This window comes from Chelonoidis abingdonii, chromosome 1 (assembly GCF_003597395.2).
Source record: "Chelonoidis abingdonii isolate Lonesome George chromosome 1, CheloAbing_2.0, whole genome shotgun sequence".
Lineage (NCBI taxonomy): Eukaryota > Metazoa > Chordata > Testudines > Testudinidae > Chelonoidis > Chelonoidis abingdonii.
In genome coordinates, this window is record NC_133769.1 from 70473753 (window position 1) to 70486406 (window position 12654).

The following is a 12654-nucleotide window of genomic DNA, read 5'->3' on the forward strand; positions in this document are numbered from 1 at the left end:
TTGCAGATTCAATCCCACCCATCGACAACCAGGGTCTGTCGGTGTTATATGAGCATTCTCAGTACAAGCCAAGCTGTAAATTGGGGGACATGTGACCCTGTATGCCCCCACCCTCACGCGTCACTTCTCCTGTGGTCTCTTTTCCCCATAGAATTACATAGAGTCCCTGGCCCACAATGATACATAAACTTCATGTAATGAGGTTTGTCCAGAATATTGCAGGAAATTGCAGTATCTGTCACAAACAGGTTTTTGAGCCAAGACTAATCCTTTCTATCATACTATCAAAACAACACCTAACTTAAGAAATGTCGTTTTCATAATTTCAAACCATTCTATCACTTGTTACTACCACTTTCTTCTACTTTAGGAATGTTAAGTCACATAAATTCATACACTGATGTTTTGTAATGACTAAATATGCATTTGTAGGAGTAACTAATAGCTTTCACATTTGCTACAGTCAGAATGAGAAACAATCATCAGTGAATTCAACACAGTGAAGACTAAAAAATAAGATGAGCTGGCCAACTATCTAGAGAATCGTGTTATCAGGTGCCCTGCCTGACTTTTACATATTTCTAAATTCCACAAAGCACTGTTCAGTATTCAGTTATAAAAAGATAGAGAGAGAGAATATAATATTCAGGCTTATTCCTTCCTCCACATATACTGCCCTCTCTCATCACACACTTCCTGAACGTAGAGTTCTTTAAGTTCCTCGACATTGCCCTATATATAAGCGTACTATTACATCCCATATCAGGAAGCTCTTGTAAAGCCACTCTGCCATATCAGTGAACAACCCCACTTACTTCCCTTTCTATAATATCTAGTGGCAGTTCTTTCCACCCACTGGCCTCACCTCTCTCTCCATTCACCAATAGCTCCACCCATTCCCCTTTTTCTCTAGGATTATAAATAGTTTTATAGATTTCTTAACAGTTCTTAATGGCATGTTTCCCTTGTCTGCTGGAACTTCCACTGGGATGGTGACTACACATTGCTCATAGTATGGGACTGTATCAATAAGGCCTCTTAATAAGCAATGTATTATGATAGATTCATGTCCATAAGCCACATACTACCGTGCAAATACATAAGTAAGCAGTATGCATGATGGCAGTTGCTACAAATATGGGGGCAGTGGATTCCTCTTTAACTAGAAGATTTTTAGTTGATTTTATTTTTTTCTTTTACCATCTATCTATTATTGTTAAGTTAACCTTAATTCTCCCAAATGGCAGCACTTTTCTTGGTAAAAGATGTTGCTGTCCTGTTTCCTGGATTCATCTCCCTGGAATAAGGTCTATCAGTGCTGATCATTTTCTTTTTCAGAGCTAACCAATCTTTCCAAATCCACTAAACAAACCTTGTGGTTTTTTTTTCTTTTCTCCACTCAAACAAAACTTTGCTTTGATGCACTATCTCCCTCTCTCTTATGTTCCTGCCAATGGATCCTTTCAATAATGCTAATCATTTATTTATTTATTTATTTTAGCAAACTATTTATCCAGTGTTGTTTTACGTGAATAGAAATGACCTGGCTGTCATTTTAAAAAAATTCTCATTTATCAAAGAAAGAAAACCCTTGCTGGAATCAATGATGCTCAAGATAAGACTTACTGTACTTACACTGATGGGTGGCTTATAGCAAGAATTTGCTATCCAGGCCCCACAGATGGTGCAGTGAGTCAGAGACAGTAGCAGGTAGCAGAGGCAAAACAGAGCTCAGCTGATTGTAGCCATCTGGCTGCCTTTTGGGATGGGCTAGGCCAGGAGTTCTCAACCTTCTTCCTTCTGAGCCCCCCTCAAACATGCTATAAAAACTTTATGGCCCACCTGTGCCACAATAACTGGTTTTCTGCATATAAACGTCAGGGGATACCAAGCAGGGAAATTGCCTGGGGCCCCATGCCACAGGAGTCCCCATGAACTACATTGCTCAGGCTTCAGCTTCAGCCCCAGGTGGCGGGGCTCAGGGACCTGGGCTTTAGCCCTATGCGATGGGGCTTCGGCTTTCTGCCCTGGGCCCCAGTGAATCTAATGCTGGTACTGCTCGGGGTCCCCTAGGGGGCCCCAAACCCCTGGTTGAGAACTACTGGGCTAGGCTGGTTCACTCGAGAGGATGACAAGGCCCTCAGGAGTGGGAGGAAGATAAGAATCTATCTGGGAATTGACATTACCAGGACTCAGAAGAAAAGGATGGAGCTTGCTAGGGTAGTGAAGTCAAATGGATGGCACAGAACGTGTGCTTGTACCAGCCATTGCCAAGAAATCCATTGCCAAACTTTTGCAGAACCTAATGTTGTTGGAAACTAGACAGCTGTTGACTAAAGAGTCAGTGGGAGAAGTCTGTAGGAGACAGGAGTGGCTAACAACTCCTGCATGTGGGCAGCTACAGGTATATGTAGCAGTTTCTTGCAGCTTGCCCAATGCTCCCTATATAAACTAGAGTCTTCATCAACAGAGCACTATAGCTCAGATATAGAGCAATAGAAATGCAGCGCAGAAATGCAATGACAGGTAGGCACTTCACTTGGCAGCTGTCATTAAGCAGTGAGACACAAAAATCAACCATCTCTGAGGCAGTGGCCGCCCCCGCTCCTCAGAGCAGACAGAGGGAGTAGGTGGAATACAGATAAATTACTAGCTAAAACCACAACAACATTTGATCTAATTAAAACTATATAACTGAGCACACAGTTGACAATCTAAAGGGAAATAGTGTACTGCTAGGCATAGATCAATGGTTCTCAACCACAGATACTCACCACCCCTGAGGGTACGCAGAGCTCTTGAAGGGGGTTCGTCAACTCATCATTGTTTCTCAATCTGGAGTTGCGACACCCCTGAGAGAGGCTTGAGGGGGTTCACAAGTGCAGGGCTGGTGTTAGGGAGTGGTAAGCAGGTCAGCTGCCCGGGGCCCCACACCACAGGGGACCCTGTGAAGCTAACTTACAAGCTTCAGTCCTGGGCGGTGGGGCTTGAGTTTGAGCCCTGGGAGGCGGGGCTCAGGCTTCAGACTTGTGAAAGGAGTACAGTATTTCTGGAAAGGTTGAGAACCACTGGCATAGATCATCTGACTCTAACCTCCCACCTATGACTATTCCCAAAACTGCCACAGTGTGGACCATCAGTAAATGAGATCACATGCATTCAGCCATTTGCACAGGACTGCAATTTGCAGTGCTCCAATATACCTTGTGATGGATGGCTCTAAACAGGAAATTGTGCCACTACAATCAGATACGATGCCGTCAGCATTCACTGTCCACAAGCCCTGGGAGGTGCAATTTGCTGTGAGGGGTAAGTGTGAAACATCTTTTATTTATTGTGTACCAGGGACACTTTTTGCTAGGGCCTGTGAATATGCATTTTCATGTTACTCCTCCAGCTCGGAGGCACAGCAACTGCTGTGTAAAAAATGAGGTGGAAGGGTGAGAGAGGGGAAATAACTTCCAGCACCACTTTTTTCTTGCAAGTAGAGGGCATAGAGAAAGCTGAATAACTAGGCTGTGAATGTGCAGTGACTTTGACTCCACTCAGTCAAGCTATTTTATTTATTTAGATTAATATAGAGTGTATAAAAAAGCATCCATCCAATGCAATGGGTGCCATTGATAATATTAAAAACATACAATAAACTAAACAGATCTGTCGGTATCCCAGATCAACTCCAAGACACAGCAACATCAGAAAAGACTGAAATTAACTGACCCCACACGTACTCCCCTGTTCCATACTGAGGCCTACCCAACACCCATTTCCTCACCAGCCAGGGAGAAAAAGTGGGCCTTGCAGCATGCCCTGTAAGTTGACAAATCCAGGCTGCTATAGACCTGTGGAGGAAGTGAGTTCAGAACACCCTAGCAGGCTCCTCCCTGCTTATAACAAAGGGGCTTCAGCAAGGCACTTATCCCGACTGCAACAGTGATGGATAGCATGGGGAGAGAGAGAGTCTCTTAGATGTGTGGGTTCCAGGCTATTTCTGCCTTTATAGACCAAAACCAACCTCTTAAATCAATCTGAAAATCAATAGTACAAGGAGAGGTATGCAATGACCCTGCTTAACCTTATCTGCACTGTTCTTGGCTGAGAAAATATGTACCAAACTGGGCCCATGCATAACCCTTTGAAAGGCCCTACTGATTTCTGCTGGTAAAAAAAAAGAAAAGAAAGAAAGAAAGAAAATATTCATATTGTTTTGTAACAAAGTGCAGCTAAAATGTTAATATTTTCCTTGGCTTTTACATTGTTATATCTGGCAGTCTTGGCGAAAGGGCTACTTCCTTTCTAACAAAAAGAAATACACCTGATCTAATTATAACTTTGAATTTATAGCTTTTTCCATTTCATGGGCTCTTTCAAGAAAATTGGTGTTGAGAACCAAATTACTTACTATGAAGTGTAGAATCATTTTCTTTAGACCTAACTTAATGTTCTGTAGCAGAGCAAAGACAGAAGTGGTCAGTTGCTAATTTTAAAAGAGCACAGTAGAAGATGCACAATGAGGCAGATGATCACCTTAGAGGACAATAATTCCATTAAAACAGTAATCTGAAACTACACTTTGAAGAAATGAGGGAGGAGATTTAATAAATGAGGTAAACATTATACTAATCTTAGAGACATTGATTAATTTGTCAATACAAATATCCAGCACATGGGCTTACTTGCTGCTGTATACATCAGGCTAGACTGTGATCTTTTTCTGAGTGGGTCTGCAAAGGCACAGGGCTCAAGGAGGGTTCCTCATCTTGGACCCTCACATGGGCAGAGCAGAATACCTGTCACTGAGCTCATCTGAATGCAGGAATTACATGAGGGTAGCAGTGCGAGGACATCAAGTAGAAAGACTAGCATAAGAATGTCTATATAGAGCCTGATCCAAAGCACACTGAAACTGCTGGGAGTCTTTCCATTGACTTCAGTAGATTTTGGATCAAGACCATAGGAGCTGCCATAATAGGTAAGCCCAGTGGCTTAGTCCCATGACCTGTCTTTGACTGGCTGAAATCCCTTAGCATGTCAGAGAATACTGGGAAGCATAGGGGCTCTCTGAGACACAATTCATCCTGGAGTCCCGGCTTTTGGGATACCACACTCCCACCATTTCAGGAGTCACACAGTCTATAATTAATCCCGGCTACAATGAAACAGTTCTGTAAATCTCATTTCTACCACTTCTGGATAACTGTGAACCTTTCAGCCCTAGCGAATAAGGTTAACATTCCATTTATCCAGTATATAGATAAGCTGAGCCAAATGTGGAGGTAAATGAGTCCTTTGCTTGAGAAAGGTGACCAGGATTTGGTCCTCTGTGGCCAAAATCACTCCTCTTGCAATTCCCCTGAGATTTTCTCTTGATGTGAATTATCATTACATGAGGAACTAGTGGAATTTAAAACATTTGGTACATTAGCACGGTCATTGCAAAAGCTTGGGTCTAACTCTGTGGTTGGTAGCGAGTATGTGAAGTAAGTTGCACCAGGAAGTTACCCATGTATGGGTATTATCTGGTGCCTACTATGGGGGTATAGGACATAGCCAAGGCCATATCTTTAGATGGTGTAATGATTGTAGAGCCACTGAGTCAATCCATGTTAGTATCTTTTAAAGGTTACATGTATAGAACAAATTTTAGCAGTAACTATGGTGGAAAAAATGATTAATACGTTTGCTTAAAAAGCCCCTAAAGGAAGCTCCACCTGTCCATCTCAATGGCCCCTCAGGTTAGCAAATGCTATAAATCATTAGGTAGGTCATTTCCAGGTCTATCTGTACCCTAAAATTAATCCACCGTTTGTGATTATGAAAATCCAGTTACCCAACAAGTTCTCCCGATTGTTTATTTAAACTTGGTAATTTCTTTAAATACACGCTCTAATGTTTATTCAGCACTCTTTAAAAATGCAACGCCCAGAGTCTCAGTCCTCAGCTCTTTAATGGTTTGGGAATCAACTGAGGCTGGTTGCTGCCCTCCAAAAGTCATTGCCCTGTGACCCTGGAATTTCAGACAAGGGAGTTGCTTCCTTTGTGATCTCAGTGCCCCATCCCTTTGCTGAGTTTCTCTGTTGCTGCGGGGTAGCTGTTGAACTGTGCAGGTGGAAGGAAGACATTAATTAGCTGGAAGAGCACTGATGTCTGTGACTGCAGAGTGGGAGCTTGATTTGAGTTCTAAGAGAACATACATAGCCATGCAAACTCAACAGTGCTATTGTCTGCTCTTACTGCAGAGACAGGAGAAAAAAGAACTTGCAATAGTCTTCCTACATTGAATTTTTATTTCTGTTAATTCATACTATTACTATTACTTGTGTGATGCTGGTAGACCAGGGGCCAGCTCTTGCCAAGGCTGTAGGCATCAGTTGAGCACTGACAAATTCATAGCTGGAACCAGATCAGCTAACCTGTATGCTAATATTGTTCAAGATAAGTGTTAGACTTGTAAGGAAGTGTATAGTGTGTAGACTCTATCAAATGCTTGTAAGTTGTTGCATGCATTAATCTTATTTGTAATGTTTGTATCCCATCTTTTAAGGTCATATGTAAGCTTTGCTCATGGGCGGCAGGTATCAAAGGCCAGGGCCAAGCCATGGCCACCCCCATGTTCTGCCAGGAGGCCCTGCTCTCCCTCCCCCTCTACCCTGAAGCCAGCGGGGGCTCAGCTCCAGCCAGTGGCCTGGAGCTCAGACTTGCCGGTGGGCAGGGGCAGCCCAGGGTGGTGCTTGGGCTGGCCCAGGGCGGGGTTGGCCCAGCGCCCCAGGCCAGCAGTTACTGGGAGACTTGGGGTTCCGGCGAGTGGAGGGGCAGGGCCTTGGGCAAAAGGGGTGAGGCCGGCAGGCTAGCCTCCCCAAAGATGGGGTTCACCCGCCCAAGGATAGCAAGTTGTATGGGCCCGTGGTGCCTATGCTCCACCAATATGAGGGCCCGGGGGCCCAGTTACACCAAAGTTCAGAGCCGGGTCTCTCCCCTGGCCCTGTGCACCTCCCCTGGAGCATCCCCCCTGGCTCTGCTTGCTGCCTCTGGGCAAGTTAAAAGGGCCCGGGGCCCCCGCCGCCACCACCAGCAGCACAATGGGGCTAAGGCGGCTTCCTGCCCTCCCACTCCGCTTCCAGAAGTGGCCAGCACATCCCGGCAGCCCCTAGGGGGGCAGGCATGTTCCACATGCTGCCCGTGCCCCAAGCTGTGACCAATGGGAGCTGCACAGTTGGTTCCTGCAGGCAGCAGTGCATGGAGATCCCTCCAGCCCCTGCCGAGGAGCTGCTGCCAGAGGGGGATGTGGGTTGCTTCCGGAAGCTGCCCCAGGTAAGTGCTGCACCCCTCACCCTCTCCCGCGCCCCAAACCCCTGCCCCAGCCTAGAGCCTGCACTCAAACTCCCTCCCAGAGCTGGTCCCTGCACTGCCTCCTACACTCCAACCCCCAGCCCAGAGCCCGCACCTCACACCCAAACTCCCAGAGTCTGACCCCTCCCCCCTCCTGCACCCAAACTCCGTCCCAGAGCCTTAGTGTGTCTCGGGGTGAGGGTGGGGGGAGCAGGACTTGGATCCATTCTGGGCACCACGAAAAATTATACAAGCCTGCCGTCCCTGCACTCGCCGCCCATGGTTTTGCTTTGTAACTGTAAAGATGCCTGCTATGAACTTGTGAACCTAGGCAGAAGGAGTGGTTTCTCTACACATCAAGCAGGATTTTCAAAACTAAATGGGCCATTGTGGAACATCAGGATACAAAGACTGGGTTAATGGTCCTCTCACACCCATGAAGGTGCTACGTGCAAGAAAGCTCATCCCATCAGTCTGAATTCTGGAAAAGGGAAACAAATATAGCTGACATGAAATTTTTTCATCTCTTTGCTGCTTGCACTCTCACAGGGCTAGAGCAAGGAAACAAAAGCAGAGATCCCCAGGGTCAGCCTGTGTTAGCCCAAACAGACATTCAGTGCTGACAGATTATTACAGCTCTGTCACCTTTCAGAATCATAGACTGTAACTCATTTGTGTATATATGTTGCCTCCTTTAACCTGTAAATAACTCTCTCATTTCTTTTTCCTAGTTAATAAATCCTTAGATAGTTTACTAGAGTAAACGAGAATAGAGTTTACAAGTGTAGTCTTTGGGGTGAGATCTGAGGTACAAATTGACCTGGGGTAAGTGACTGGTCTTTTGGACTGCGAGCGACCTAATATTTTGTAAAAAGAACGAGGAGTACTTATGGCACCTTAGAGACTAAAGTATTCCTCATTCTTTTTGCTGATACAGACTAAAGAGGCTACCACTCTGAAACTAATATTTTGTGATCTTTGGCATAAGTGATCATTATCACTAAGTCCAGTTTGCTTGCATGGGGACTATCTGTGACTCCATGGTAGGACTGTTATAGTGCTTTAGGAATTCACATTTGATACAGAGTTGGTGAAATCTAATTGTAGAAAATACCACCAATTTGGGGTGTCTGTCCTGTTTTTTGACAGTCTGCCTTGAGGCTGGCACTCATGGTCACGAGCCACTCCAGACTGCATGACAACTAGTATTAGATATGGGGCCTGAGTCTCTTGTCAGATTGGCATAAATCAGCAGGAACTGCATTAAATTAAATTGAGTTATATCATTGTAAAACCTGCACAAATTAGAGAGCAGAATCAAGTCCATGGATTCTTATGTTTAAAATATTACTGGTGAGCCTAGAGTTTGATTTCCAGTGTCAGATTAAGAAATTACTTTAAAAAACCTACTCTTTAATTATTTTCCCCTTTCAGTAGTATACATCACAGCTTTGTAAAGAGGACAACTGAGAAAATATAGACTATTTTGCTTTCCCAAATATTAAAAAATTGCTAGGAAGAAATATGGTTAAGTGGCTGACAAAACACGATAGTTAAAGGGGAGAGAAGGGTAAACCAGGAGAGAGAGAGAGAGGTCACAGTTAAGTTCCATATTTTGGTGCAAAAATAAAATAAAAACAGGGTCTGATTTTCTGCTCCTATTGATCTCATCTGGAGTTGTGGGAACTCAGTAAATCTAAAAAATCAGTCCATGGTGGGGTTTTTCACAGTGGCAAAGTAGACAATTGATGAGGTATAGGGGATCTCTGGGAAGAGTCTAATGTGCTACCATTTTCTTTCAGCCATGGACAAGTTGTAGAATAATGCCTTCTAATATGTTATTTAGATATGATTCTTTCACACTCAGATTCATAACGTACATTATCATCAGCGGGGCCTAAAGGAGACTTTCTTCTGAAAGATTGGTGGCTTTGGGGAATATTATTTAAAATCATCATTACATCAGTAATCACTTCTAGTCGACATAAGAGTAACTCTTGATATGTTTAAAGGTCACAGATGCCTCAGTATTGTGCCTCTTCTCTATGATATAGCCTGAAACATTCATAGCCATCTAGCCTACATGCCTCTGGGACTGTCTACAAATGATTAAAGTTGTGTGACTCACTATGGGTGGTGCTCATTGTCTACTGTGTCAACTCAGATGTGACTTCAAGCCCAACAAATATTTCTCTGAATGTTAACACACATCATTCCATAGCAAGCCCTGCATTTTAACAAAGTTTCCCTTCTTCAGCATAAAGAGCTCTTTCCCGCTTCCACTGAAGTCAGTGGAAAAACTCCTATTGACTTCCAGGCTGAACTTCAACCGGTTCTTAAAATGTGCGACAAAAGCCTCAGAAAGAAGGACAACCACAAGTCTGAAATGATGTGGATTCACTTCTTTCCCAGATCCACATTTTCTGATTTAAGAACATAGTTATTGATTTTTATTTTTCAGATATGCTATTAGAGAATAGTCTATAGGTCAGAAAAAACGCACCCTGATAATATGCAACACACATTAATATAAGCCTCCTCTTATTCAAGATCTGAGGAATAAATCTGAGGAAATCACAAATAAAACCCCTGTGATAATAATAAAAAAATAATGTTTAGCATTAATTTTATATAGTGTTTTTCATCCTTGGATCTCAAAACACTTTACAAGGCATCATTGACCTTCATATTTATAGCTGAGGCACGCAGAGATGAAAGCCCACACTTTCAAAAAGACCTCTGAGTTTGGTTATCTAAATTCTGGGTCCCCAGCTTAAGACATTTTGAGCTTCATTTTCACTGTTGTTTCCCTTGCTGTGACTTGCACTTAGAACTGTGGGTGCTCAGCATTTTTTGAAAAATAGGCCTAAATTGTTTGGAGTTGGCCAGCCTGACACTGAAGCACCCAAAAATCAGAGGCCACATGCAGTGTGCCTAAAAACCACACAGTGAGACCATAACAGAAACAGGAACAGAACTCAGGTGTCCTGATTTGTGAGCAAGCTGGTTTCTATCAGTTTTAGGTCAGTCACTGTAAGTAGTCCTGACTTGACTCATGGGTCTAAAAAGAAAAATGCTAATTTCAAGATTCAGCATTTTTATGTCAGTAACTGGTAGTAATAAACAGTTGCATAAGAGTAGATTTGAAGGTATAGAAGTATATATGGCTGTTAAATGAATTATTTACCTTTTAATCAAGATCCTATGTGCTATGTTGCACATCAGACCTAATAAGAAAAGATTTCAGAGTTATATGGCTCTGTATCCCAATGACCTATCTACTCAGTGCCTGTACTGGTCCATTGGTCTGTCCCTGCTTCATTCCCATTTAAGTCCATAAAGACCAGGGGACCATTGAGAGACCAAAGAGGCCTATTTTCAGCACTACGGTGTGAGGAATAGGCTGTATATGGTCAGAGATCCATCTGCCTGCCTGACCTTCCCATCCCCTTGCACACCAAAGCCGCTTTAAATACAAGTTTTACATATTGAGCTCCTAACGTGAAAAACAGTGGGACTGTCTTTACCTTTTGGTCCCTGCAATCTCATTCCCCAAAGCCCGCTACCAGGCACAGGTTCACACCTCTCCTGTGGATCTTCTAAGAAAGACAAACAGTTATCAGCTTGATGTTTCTAACTTGAGGAGGAGTGAAGTAGTTAATGACGTTGATATTTATAGTGTAGTTATGCTCCAGAGTCAACACCAGTGGAGATGAATTATATAGTAGCCATTTTTGTGATAGCATAATCTCGTTAATCATGGGGCCCTATTTACAGTGCAGGGTGGGGGTGCTGGAGCTAATCTATAACCCTGGGAATCCTTGGGAGGGGTATGTGTCCTGAAGGACTATATGTGTTCTGAACGGAGGCACTGGAGATGAGTATATTCCACTTTTGTTCCTCCTCACAGTAATTCTGCTGTTCCTATTCCTGCTTCCTCTATCAGATGAAGCTCCATCCACCTCCTAGTGTTCCATTCTGGGATCTTTTTCATCTTTTGCCGGAATAGTTTATGCTTCCTGCCTCTCAGCTTGAGGAAGGGGTCAGGAAATAGCAACAAGAGAAGGCCATTCCCATACCAAAAGGAAAAGGGGGATCCCAGAAGAGGAGAGGTGTGACTCATTCTAGGCAAGACTTCCAACGCACCTCAGCTTCCTAGTGACTAGAAACCCTCAGGCCTCCCGTGGCAGCCTCACCTCACTCCCCAGCAGCTCTTACTTAGTCTGTAGAAACTAACCAGTACCTCAAGGTGTAAGTGTCAAATGAGTCTTCAGTAAATACATCCTATGTACCAACCACAGGACCTGTTCTTGCTTCCAGAGGTGTGAGTGACAGCAGGCCAATAACTCCAGCACTAAAGTCCACACTCCAAACCATTTTAAAATGTACTCCAACCTCCACATGTCAAAACGAACTAAGGAAACAGTTTTGACAAGTATTTCTGGACCAAGTTTTAAGCAATCAGTATCAGGTTAGGACAGGAATCACTCAATATCCTGTGGAGGAAAACAGCTGACATGAGAATAGTTTCAGCTTTCCCTCTTTTAATCATGCTTTCTAATGTACTGCCAATTCATTCCTGTTCTGCTCTCGATAAGGCTGCACTGTACAGCTACGGGAACTGACTTTTCAAAATGCAAAGCTTAGACAGGCTCCCATCTTTTCCTGCAGATTATTTTTACAATCAAATTGCATTTTATCATGCAAACCTCACTTGGAGATGAAATTTTAATAGTACCCCAAAGATCTAATTGCTATTTATGCCTCTATATGGTGTTTCAGTATGGATGAAAGCTTGTTGCAATATTCAGAGTTAAAACCAAGATCATAATTTTTTGCACTTATTTATTTGGTGGTGTTTCAAAGTTCTGCAGCAGTGTCTATTAATTTATGATTAATTTGCTTCAGACAATGAGATGCTAAGTGCAATCAAGTGTATTATTAATTATTACTAGTATTTGTATTGCAGTAGCATTCACCTGAAGATTAGAAGACCCATTGAATAAACATACAAAAAGACAGAGTCCTTGCTCCAAAGAGCTTACAAATCTAATTTGAAACAAGATGCAATGAATATAATAAAGAGGAGGGTGAAGGTAGGAAAACGGGAGGGAAGGGGAGGATGGCAATAAGATCATGTGGTCTATATAGATAAGCTATAATAAGCAAATAATATTTTTAATGAACAATAGCTGTTTGCAAAAATATTTCTGCCTGCCCTCCTCCCTGTGGAAAATTTTAGCTGAAAATGGAAAATTTCAGTTTCATCTAAATTTTTCATAGATTTTTTTTTTTTGTGAAAAATCAAACCCCAAAAGCTTTTGA

At 43.1% G+C, this 12654-nt stretch overlaps 1 protein-coding gene across 3 annotated transcripts in view; it reads right to left on the minus strand.

Moving 5' to 3' along the window:
* Positions 1 to 12654, minus strand: part of PTPRR (protein tyrosine phosphatase receptor type R) — a 231716-nt gene that overhangs the window by 36649 nt on the left and 182413 nt on the right. The window lies entirely within an intron of this gene.